Consider the following 12614-nt stretch of genomic DNA (forward strand, 5'->3'; position numbering starts at 1 on the left):
TCAGGACCTCTAAAGGAACAGCCAGTGCTCTTAACCTTTGAGTCATTTCTCCAACCCAGGAATGGATCTTTAAGATGCCACCTGTACCCACTCTAAACTAAGGCAGGAAGGCCTGTTTTATCTAGGGAGACTCTTGGCATCATAAAATGAGCCTTACTGAATTATTTTTGTGCGAACATGTGTGTGTGTGTGTGTGTGTGTGTGTGTGTGTGTGTGTGTGTGTGCACATGCATGCATGGCACATACGTGTGTGGAGGCCAGAGGACAACCTCAAGGGTCACTTGCAGGAATGACATACATCTTCTTTGAGACAGGGTCTTTCATTGGCTTGAAGCTCATTAAGCTAAACTGGCTGGCCAGTGAGCCCCAGAGATTCTCCTGTCTCTGCCTTCCCAGTCTTAGGATTGCAAGGGCATGCCACCAAGTCTGACATTTTTATGTAAGTGCTAGAGACTGAACTTGGGTCCTTGTGCTTGTAGGACAGGTATTTTATAGATTGAACTGTCACCTCATCCCCCCTACTTGGTTCTTGTTAATATTATCTTAGGAAGACAGGCATTGCGGCTGCCCTGCATTGCACACTGGGCCAGGAAAAAAATAGACTCCTATTCTCACAGTGGTCAATCAGTACTATTAGTACTTTTATCAGTACTCACAGATAAAAGTCTGGTTCCTAGGGTTTTAACCTAACTAAGGATACCCAGAAGGATGTTTGAACTCAGGAGGAGCTGTTCAGAAACAAGTCACCAACCAAGCATAATCACATGTGACAGTAGAGACAGAGAAACTGTAGGAAATGGCTACAGTGAATGATGAAACTGGGGACACCAGACAAGGATATGGAAAGTCCCAGAACGTTGCAGGGAGCTATGTTTCAACATACCCCTCAGTGTTAAGTGTGGTGGCATTGCCTTCAGTGGCCACACAACAAATGTTGTAGACGGAGTGGCTCTGATTAACACAACTATTGATTGTTATTTAGAAAGTGAAGCTCAAAACCCACAGTTGGTTGCTCAAGAAAAAAAAAAAAACTAAAATAAAAAGTATCCCCCGCTACTCCATAAATAATCATCACCCATGTGAAACTAAACAGAAAGTGAAAAGGCCTGGTTCATCCCTGGAGGGATGCCAAGGACGTGCACTGTCAGAGCTACCGCTACAACACGAATCATTGACTCATGGCCAGGTACCCCAGTTGGTTTCCATGCCCTGGGGTGAAAAATAAGGTACACTGCCTGACTGCGCTGCTGCTAGTACTCCACAAGCTGAATGGAATCTGTGTAGGAAGTGAACTATTGTCTCTGAGCAGCAGCTTCCAACCACCCTATCTGATGGCTGCTTTTGTCAGCTTCTGAAGCAAAACATTGTGCTAATAGGAACCTGTTCCCGCTCAATGATGAGCCAGTTTTTCCTCCTACGGGTACATTCCTCGACTTTGATATATTGGTGAGTCTACTTGTGGGAAACACCATAGAGATTTGATAAGCTTGTCTTCCTTCCTAGCTCCTTTCCAAATAATAATAAAGCAGTTGCTGGGTATTGTGTAGTTATGTATGTGCCAGATCCTGCCCTAAGCCTTTGACATGAATTATCTTGTTTTATCTTCCACTCACCCTAGCAGCTAAGTGCTCTGATCCTTACCTCCAAATGAGAGAATTGCATTTCAGAGTTCCAGTGACAGTCACAGTACCATGTCACTAAGAAATATTTGCCTTGAGGCCTTTGTAACTTAAAATCTGCAGGACCGCAAGTACATTGTACTTCCTAGGGGGCTGTCCTCACAGATTTACTATTTTTTTTAATTTAGTCCTAATTTATCAAGGTAAGTGGGAAGCTGTGTGGCTGGCCAGTTACTTATCATCCCAGTTGGTGCCACGAACAGTCTCAGTGGTTCCATCTGAACTCCGGGTTCAGCTATCCAGTGCCTGAGGGCTTAGCCTCTCACACTGGAGAGCAGGCTTGCGTTGTTTGTTCAGGGACTCCTTGGTCATCGTTCATTGGACATTCCATTTGGCTAAAGGCTTGAGAACCCTGAGTGTCTTTGTTAATTCAGCTCTTAGCAAAGCATTCTAATTGCCTACCCAGGGAACTCTTGGCTCCTAGAGAGGTTTTATGATGGCCAGAAACTGCAGGCTTCACTGTAGATGGTATCCTCTGTTGTGTTAAACATCTCGTTGGAGGATCGTTTCAATTTGTGAACTTGGCACTAGGTTTTATGCACTCTTCACACTTCTTCATGTATAGGCATTAGCCCTCAGTGTGTGTGTGCTACCTGCTCATTTTAAATTTTACTATCCAACTATGTTTAACATAGCATTTATGATTTCTGAGACTACATGTTTCCATGAAATTTTCCATACCCAGATAAAACCAATGAGTTGGAATGTTGTAAAGTCATGAAAACAGTCGCTACATGCAGTTCAATTTTTCAAAAAGTAATGAAAAATAGATAAACTTCTAAGTGTGTTTCTGTACCCATGTGAATAGGAGAAATAGTGGAAGAGTTTTGACTTTCAAGTGCCGTCTCTACATGGTTTGTCTAAAGTATTGTGTGTAATGATAAATCTTTATGCCAAGTCTCCTGAGCCCCATCGACACGTGGTTGCCCAAAATAACCCACAGAGATTAATATTAGGTATAATGCTGCTGGCCAATGACTAGGATTTCTCAATTGCTAGCTCTGTCTTAAGTATAAACCATAATCATTAATCTATATATTGTATAAACTTATCTCATTGAGGATGCTGGCCGCGTGTGTCCATTCTTCTCAGGATCACAAGGCGGCGACTGTCTTTACTACATTTCCCAGAATCCTCCTCGAATCCTAGTCCCGCCTAACTTGTTCCCCTATTGGCCAACAGTGTTTTATTTATCAACCAATAAGAGAAACATATACACAGAAGGACGTCCCCCATCAATTGTGCTCCAGTGTCAATTAACAATCCTATTAGTCATTTCAAAACAAAAACAGACCTCTAAATGTGTAACCGACAATTCATTAGCTTCTGGATATTATCTTAAAATTTTGTGATTTTTGACATTGAATTCTGGTGGGTGTTTCCTTTTGTATCAACAGTTCCATCCTTGATGTTTTTTTTTTTTCATTGTTGTTGTGTTTTTTTGGTTTTTTTGAGACAGGTTTTTTTTTTCTGTGTAACAGCCCTAGCTATCCTGGAACTGGTTTTCTAGACCAGGCTGGCCTCAAACTCACAGAGATCCACCTACTTCTGCCTCCCAAGTGCTGGGATTAAAGGTGTGCACCACTATTCTTGGTTCCTTGATGTCATTTTAAGAAACAAGAAACTCAATTCTGAAAAGCAAGAGCCAATGTCACTAAGGGCTCCTTTCACTGTGCCACAGTGAACACTGTTCGAAATGGACATATAAGTAATAAGAGCTCCGTATTTGGAATCTGGTAATATCGCTAATTCATGGTCCAAAATGCCTCCCCCTCACCCCCCAGTTAGGGAGCTACTAATGTCCAGGAATGTTAGGCCCGGAGAAACTAGGAGCTCCTGGGTGGAGCTGCGAGGGGGCAGGGACACAGAGCAGGGCTCAAGACAAGTACTGGCTTAGCTTTAAACTTTAAAATTGCACATATGTGCTTGTCTGGGTAGCAACTGGTAACCTGCCTACTCAGGAGCAAGAGTGTAGGGGAAGGCTTACTTGGGCAACCTTGTCTCAAAATTCTAAAACTCTACCCAAAGGGCTGAGGATGTAGCTCAGCATGTGCAGGCTCTGAATTCAATCCTGAGTCACAAGAGGGTAGTTTGTGTATAGCGTGTAGGGTGTGTGTAGTTGGATCACATTCTCAGAGGATAAAGTGATTTGGATTTTTCAGGTTGCTTATAATAGCTTGTTTTTTCTTGGAGCAGTTTAGAAAATTATAGTAATCTTGTGGAATAATCTTTTGTACACTGTGAAGGTGTGTCATTGTGATTAGTTTAATAAAAAGCTGAACTTACAATAGCTAGGCAGAATTTTCAGGCTCACAGGACACTGGGAAGAAGAAGAAGGAACAAACTTGCTGGAGGACGTGTAAAGCCATGAGCCATGTGGCAATGTAGATTAATATAAATGGATTAATTTATGTTGTAAGAGCTAGTTAGTACCAAGCCTAAGCTGTAGGCCAAGCTTTTATAATTAATAAACTCTCCATGTCATTACTGGGGAACCACACATCCCTCCAAAAAGGTCCAACTACAAATGGTGACCAATGTCCAGCCATGTATATCCACAAAAGACCTAAGAAAGCTTAAAAAGAGGTTCTAAACACACAAAAACTGAGCCAAATGAGGCTTCTTAATCTGGTGTCTCTCATGCCAGCAGGATACAGAGACATATCTCCCGGCAGCTGCCTGTGTGCTTGAGCCACCAGTGTGCCATGAGCTAAGCCATGTGGCAGATTTGACGCTTTGTTCATGCAGACAGAAAGGCTATAGATACACAGTAAAATAGTTTCAGATGGGGGCGGGGGAACCTCTAAAGAGGACATAGTGTGTTTAACGATTTTCATAGGCTTAAGGGGAAAATGGGTACAGACAGACATAGAAAAAAACAAATAGTTTAAAAATAATAAAGTCTTTAAAGAGGGAGTAAAGCAATAAAAAACAGTCACATAAGGATGGAAAATACACAGGAAGTCTGCATCCTATATGTTGCCTTGCTAACTTTGAATTTTTCAACATTAATATACAAAAAACAATAGCTGCTGAGAGGCATTGGATTGTGGAAACTGCTACATTAGACCAGCCTATATATTTTTTAAAATATCACCTTCAAAATGGAAGTTGGACAATGTGTTGTGTTGGGAGGAAGGTTATGCTTTTGTTTCCACATGAAATGAAAGGCTGTGGACTCCACCCAAATTAATAGAGATCAGATTTGATGAGGGGAGACCTCCTGAGCGTCTTAGCTACAGACATGGGAGAGGAAGCCAAAAAGACTACAGCACAGGTGACATGTAAGCTGTTCCCTTGACATGGTAACAGCTCTGAGATGAGACATGATAAATCCTGTTGGCTACAGAGTCTTCATGACTTATAATTAAATGCCATCCTTTCATATGGCATGGATAGAGATTTATATTACAGTTTGATTATACAGTCCAAATGGACTTATAAAGTTGATAGATGACTTTTACCTGCTCAAACAAAGGAACAAAACATCTGACTTGTATACACCATATATTCCATACTTGTGTTAATGCAAATATGTATATTACTTTTGAAAGTTTATGTATTTTTCAGAGCAAGGGGACCAGACTCTAATGAAAACAGGTGGTCCAGGTGCTCCAGTCTCAGAATACCTCTATTGTAGTCTCCTCAGAGTTCTGCATTCAGAAGAGCATCAAGGCTGCTGGCTGACATGGTCCAGCCTCACAAACTACTCCAGCCAGGACTTCAGATAAGCCTTATACGAGACTGGACAGAAAATAATATAGTTAACTCTCCCAGGACTTAAGCGTTATTCCGATTTTCCCCAGGTCCCCTAAAGATTCCAGCGCCCCCAGACAACAGTAAGCAATCTGGAGAACACAGCACCCACAATCCCAAGAGGTGGGGTGGGTGGATTTGGTCATTTGGTAGATTATGGAAGTTTGTCATCATTGGCAGGGGATTGGTTACAAGTTATTACTGGTCAGGGAAAAAAGCTAAATGAAGGAAATTAGACTCAGGAATCTCTTTCTGAAGGGAAAATGGGGGATATAGTATAGAAATGATGTGATAAAAGGTAGATTGTTGAGTCTAATTTTGAACAATCATTAGTCTCAAATATTTGACACTGGTATGGACTTTTGTATATTGATACAAATTTAACGCTATTTTTGTTATACTGTATATATGTTTCTGTTCTTATTTAAGGTATTGTACCTATGCAGCTCATTTTAAAATGTTATGTAAAGTTTTAATCTTTGAAAGCTGTTTAGGATAGTAAATACAGGTTAATAGTCATCTACAACTATCAAACTTATAGTCATATTAGATATGTTTTCAAGGGCATATAAAATATGTTTTAGATAGGGAGATGGTCTTCAAACTTCAAAACCTACAGAATGTGTCATTTAAAATGTTTTAATAACATAAGACTTCTCTTGGCAGTGCGACATGTCTGCTCCTGGCAGCACCAATTTACTTCAAAAAAGGATAATGGGCATCAAAGACTCTACATATGGAGTTTGCTTTCTTTATGGCAAAAGCTAGCCATTTGGGCAAGAAACTTCCCTTGCCTTGACTACTGACAGTATGTTGTCCAAACTGGACAAGCAAGACACAAAAGAAGGCAACTGCTGAACTTTGCCAAGACAAGGTAGGCCAGTCCTTCAAAAAATTTCTGCTTCTCAGATATTATAGACCTGTAGGCCAAAGATGGATGCCCTAACATTTCAGAGAAACTTTGGGTGACTGTGCAGGCAGCCAGATGCTTCTGTCGTTTTGGAAGTGGCTTGCACCATACTTGATGTTCACTCAGGTAATTTCATATCCTTTGGGGGTCTTTGATGGAGTTGAAGACTAGACAGTTATAGTTTTCCTTATGATGGAAGGTAAAGTAGGTACAGAACTTTGGACTCACCAAGACAGGATAAACAATGGAGTATTTTATCTGAAATTGCAAAATAAAAATGGACTGGTCATTGTGAATGTAATTCCTACCTGATAATTGTTATCATACATAGCTTTACTGTGTTAAAGTTAAACCCTTTCCTTTTTATTTAGACGAAAAAGGGGGGAAATGTGGGATAATCTTTCTTGTATACTGTGAAGATGTTTCATTCTGATTAAGTTAATAAAAAGCTGAACTGCCAATAGCTAGGCAGGATTTTCAGGCAACTGGACCCTGGGAAGAAGAAGAAGCGGGTAGTGGCCAGGAGACACAGAGGTAGAAAGATGTCCTGGAGGACAGGTAAAGCCACAAGCCACGAGGTAATACATAGATTAATAGATATGGGTTGATTTAAGCTGTAAGAGCTAGTTAGTGACAAGACTAAGTTATGGCCAAGACTTTATAATTAATAATAAGTCTCCATGTCATTACTGGGGAGCTGGTATTCCCAATGGAAAGGTCCAACTACAGAATCTTTCATAAATCTACTATATATGGAAAGAATATTTGCTGTATAACTGACTTTCAATTATGAGTCTCTAACATATGGTCTCTGTGCAATGCTTTAAACCAAAAGATAAGAAGTCCCTGCACTCATGGGACTTATATAGACCTGTACAGATCAGTAAGTTAGCCAGTCAATAGGCACACAGGACTGCGGAGCCCTTAAAATTGGCTAGCCTAAGTGGAAATGTGCTAGACATAAAAAGTAAATGCTGAATCCATAATATGTAGGATGAAAAGATAAATGTCTAATGAATAATTTTACATTGACTCTAGGTCAAAATAGTATTTTAGACATATTAGGTCAAGGAAAATATGTTATTTAAACTAGCTTTTTGTATTTTTATTTACTTTTTTAATGCATATACTTCTGAATTATTCATTTAACTTAGGTTGTATTTTCACTGAGTAGCTCCTTAAACTTTCCTCATTTCCAACCCCTTTTTGCCTGAGACATTTTTATGCAACCCCAGTTATATAAATGTATAAAACAGATATATACAAATTAAACACTAACTAAGAATAAAGCATAAAAATATTTTAAAACAATATTTGGGCCAGCAAGATGGCTTTGTAGGTAAAAGCACTTGCCATATGTGATGGTTTGAATAAGAATGGCTCTCATAGGGGCTGGAGAGATGGCTCAGCGGTTAAGAGCACCGACTGCTCTTCCAGAGGTCCTGAGTTCAATTCCCAGCAACTACATGGTGGCTCACAACCATCCCTTATGAGATCTGGTGCCCTCTTCTGGTGTGCAGATATACATGGAAGCAGAATGTTGTATACATAGTAAAAAAATAAAATCTTTAAAAAGAAAAAAGAATGGCCCTCATAGACTCATATATTTCAATGCTTTAGTCACCAGGAAATGTCACTATTTTAAAAGATTATAAGGATCAGGGGGTGTGGCTATGTTGGAGGAAATGTGTCACTGGAGGTAAGCTTTGAGGTTTCAAAAGCCCACGCCAGGTTCAACATCATATTCTCTCTCTCTCTCTCTCTCTCTCTCTCTCTCTCTCTCTCTCTCTCTCTCTCTCTCTCTCTCTCACACACACACACACACACACACACACACAAGAGTTTCATAAGAGTTGTCTTGATCAGACAGGCAGTGGTGACACTTGACTTTAGTCGCTGCACTTGGGAGTTTCATAAGAGTTGTCTTGATCAGACAGGCAGTGGTGACACTTGACTTTAGTCGCTGCACTTGGGAGGCAGAGGCGGGCAGATCTCTGTGAATTCAGAGTGAGTTCCAGGACAGCCAGGACTGTTAAACGGAGAAACCCTGACTCGAGAGAAAGAAAAAAAAAAAAAGTTTGCCTTTATCACAACGTGTCTTCATAACAACAGAACAGTGACTGAGACTCTAATCAAGCTTGGTGGCCTGAGTTCCATCCTAGACCCCATGTCACACACATTTGCACACATGTAAAATAAAATGATAAAAATTAACAAAGTAATTCTTTGGTTACTTAAAATTTTACCATAAAGGCAAAAGCAAAATTGCACACCAGTGAGATGCATGTGCTTCTTTAGTTTTATAAAAAAATAAAAAAATAAATTTTGCTAAAGTATTTGACAGAGCATCTTTAATCCTTTCAAAGTTGGTTTATATTTTGTTTTTATAGTATTTATTGCTGAGAATGCTATCTGGAATAAATGTCAGAAGTCTGTCTGGGGCCATTTCAGAAATTGTTGGAAATTCTATCCTAATCCTAAGCCAAAATCTGTTGAATGGCTTGTTTGTGAAGCCCCAGGCAACAAAACACAGTGATAAAACAAAAAACAAAAAACAAAAAAAACATTCCAACATTCCAATACAGTACAATTCAAAGATATCCCAAATTGATACCCAAGTGCTGAGAGGAATGATGGCAGGAAAATATCAAAAGATTTGGTTTCCATAATTAAGCCATTATGTTTCCTTAAGGGCAGAAAACTGTATGTTCAGTGAAAACACTACAATTCCCAGTACACAATAACTCTGGGAGCTGAGTGGAGGCGTTTGTCAGGGCTGCAGGGTTGTATGGCATGCTCAGCGCAAAGTACACATTGTGTGTCTGGCAACATGACACACGTGAGAGCCACAGGAGCCCCTCAATTCCCTACGTGCTTGATTTCTAACAAAACTTGGGTGTTTCATACTCAGAAACACCCTGTTGTTGCCATTTTTAACCACCCCCATAGAGAGTTAAGAGCCTCGTGTGGAGTTTCGACCCACAATTTGAGAAGTGGGGATCTGGACTGAGGTTTCTCAAACCTCCCTGTACTCATCATTGTCTGAGAGACTTTAAAGATACAGATTTCTTACTGGACCATGGTGGTACAGGCCCTTAATTCCAGCACTGGAGAAGCAGAGGCAGACAGATCTCTGTGAGTTCAAGGCCAGCCTGGTCTACAGAGTAAGTTCCAGGACAGCCAGGACTACACAGAAAAACCCTGTCTAGAAAACCAAAAAAAAAAAAAAAAAAAAAAAAAAAAAATACAGATTTCTGCCAGCCATAGTGATACATACATGGACATCCAGCCCACGGGAAGCTGAGACAGGGGGATCATGGGTTTGTGGCCTGCCTGCACTACCTATAGAATCAAGAACCTATAGAAATAAAGAGATATCAATTCCCAGACTCCACTCTCTGAGATTTTTTTTTTTTTTTTTTTTTGAGACAGGGTTTCTCTGTGGCTTTGGAGGCTGTCCTGGAACTAGCTCTTGTAGATCAGGCTGGTTTCGAACTCACAGACATCTGCCTGCCTCTGCTTCCTGATTGCTGGGATTAAAGGCGTTAGCCACCACCGCCCTGCTCTGAGATTCTTATATGGACTTTTACTACGCAATTTCTCATCAACACACAGCGAGTGTATGGCAGGACCACTATCAGACACACACCTACTCCAACCGTCTTGGAGGTTTCCATTTAGCCATTTCCTGATATCCAAATCTCTGTGGCAGTTTTCAGGTAATTTTCTCATTTGCTTACTGGACACACTGTATCACTACATTGCCCAGGCTGGTTCCAAATTTCTAAGTGAAATGGTTCTCCAGTTTCAGCATCCTGAAGGGCTGGGACTGCGGTAATGCCTCACAAAACCCACTGAAGATGGCGTTAAAGGCTTTCTCAAATTGCTTGAGGTTCTTCCTTCACGAAGTTAATTTCTTGTCTCTTCTCTGGTGGTGTCACTTCTGATGCTAGGTGATAAAAGGCCTGGCTTCTGCTTCAGGCTCTCTCGGATCTCTTCCTGAGAGAAGCCAGACATATTGAGAGCATTTGAGCAGCCCTATTGATATACCCACTGTTGGGGACTGAGCGGCTGCTAGCAGCCAGCAGGAATTTGTCAAGCATCTAAGGGAACTTGGAAGGGGACCATCCTAGGAGATATGTTACCATCAGGTTCCTGGCCTAGCGAGTAACTGATAAATGTTCTTGTAGACTGCTTAGGTTTAGATGAACTTTCATTGCAGTCACATGTGCTTAATGTTGCTGTAACCCTCAGCGTCTCTGTCCAAACCATTCCTTCACTGAGCCTACCCTGCAAGGTGAGCTAGCACCCCAGCAGCCCAGAGCCATGCATGAGAACACAGTCTAGCGTCCTGTTTCACAGTGAGAGCCCGGTACCCAAGCATGACCTGTGGCCAAAATGATGCTTTCCCGAGCCAGGCATCCAGAGAGCTGCGGGGATGCCTCTACCCAGCGATTACTGGACTCCAGTTCTGATGCGTCGTGGGTGCTCACACAGCATGGCCCTGTATGAAAATTCTCCAGAACAATTCTCTGGCACCTTTGACTTTTGCTTCAGGCATTAAATTTGGTGTGTCCCTCCTCTCCCCTTGTTCCAGTCTGTTTCCACTCTACTGGCCCTCTATGCAAAGACAAAACTCACCTTCAGCTAGAGTTGCTCAGGAATACGAAAACACATCCATGTGTGCCGGTTTCTCCTGCTCCTGACCCAACCTCCCTCTCCTGCAAACCCCTCTGACTATTTTTGCTTATTTCTTCAGACCAATTTATCCTGATTTCTGGCATTTTACACTCCAATAATGCCTGGCTTGGGAAAGCATCATTTTGGCCACAGGTCATGCTTGGGTACCGGGCTCTCACTGTGAAACAGGACGCTAGACTGTGCTCTCATGAATGGCTCTGGGCTGCTGGGGTGCTAACTCACCTTGCAGGGTAGGCTCAGTTAAGGAATGGTTTGGACAGAGAAGGCCAGGGTTACAGCAATGTTAACTCCCCTTTGCCTCCCCATAGACAACCCCTCCCCCTTTCAGATCCCCTCACCACCCGACACATGCAGTCCTCTGCAGGAACTGCTGCAGTGTGGCTTGTCCCCTGAAGGAAATCTTAGGAAGTATCGCACCCCATAATTATAAGCAGAATGACCATAGATGCATAATCTCGGTCAAAAAATTCTGCTCTGGTTGGTTTGCCAATAGTACCTACAGTAATAATGTCCGACTCTTCTTTTCTTTTTGACAACATTGTTTTTAGTTAAATTTCTTCAGTTTGAAGTTAAGATCGATGAAGGCCTTAGTTTACTTAGTCAATACCCCAGGTTGAGTCTAAAGGAACACCGATGTATCTACCTGAGTCAAGTGCTTCGTGCTCCTTTCCCCCCCCCCCCCGGTGCAGAAGTGGATACCAAGTTGACTCAATTCCTAAGGGTTTTCTCCCCGCATGTTTTCGCCTGGCCTGAAATGAGACTCCTGTTCCAAAACAGAGCGATTAAGTGCAGACGCCTGTTTTGACAGGATGTCTCTAGCTAGTGCGGGCAAGAGCACTCTCCCCCTGTTAAGAGTTGAAAGGTCTTAATCAGAAAGAAAAGGCAAGGACTTGTCTTGTGGCACAGGTGCCACGTGTTGTTAGGAGGCGCAATCCATGAGCTTGTGAAGTATCGTAACTTTGCCCAAACTCCATTTCCTGACTCTACAAATGCACAAGTTCAAATACAAAAGCCTCTAACGCTAGGCCTGGGCGAGCACCGTGCCTGCCAAAGGTAGTTCTCATCTGTCCCCTTAAAACCGCTTTACCCCTTCCCCAACCTTCACACACTGTCTTCACCTCCAACAGACAACCCATGTTTTTCATAGGGCTCCTTATTATTGATCTGATGACTGTAAACGCACCGGTTTACATTTTAGGCTACTAGGCCTCCCTCCTTTTACTAAGAGACAAAGGAGAAGGCCACTAACGATGTTTACCCACCTAGGCTCATGTTTGTCTAATGTTTAAACGGGGTTTTGTTATCATTAGACATTCCTGAACAACCGTTCTCAGAACATCAAGCACACAGAGCAAGGAACCAAGAGATGCCGGTCCGCGGTGGGGGAGGGGAGCAGAAGGGCTGCCGCCCGTGCCTCCCTGCTGCTTAGCACCACCTAGTGACAGATTCTAGTGCGACTTTTGGAACGGAAGCTTCCAGTGGCCCTAAGAAAAAGCCAAAGGCTGTTTCCTGGCAGATGACCTACAGCCTCACACCTTTCGCCTTGAGTGTACTATACACGTGCACAT

Source organism: Cricetulus griseus, assembly GCF_003668045.3.
Source record: "Cricetulus griseus strain 17A/GY chromosome 1 unlocalized genomic scaffold, alternate assembly CriGri-PICRH-1.0 chr1_0, whole genome shotgun sequence".
Lineage (NCBI taxonomy): Eukaryota > Metazoa > Chordata > Mammalia > Rodentia > Cricetidae > Cricetulus > Cricetulus griseus.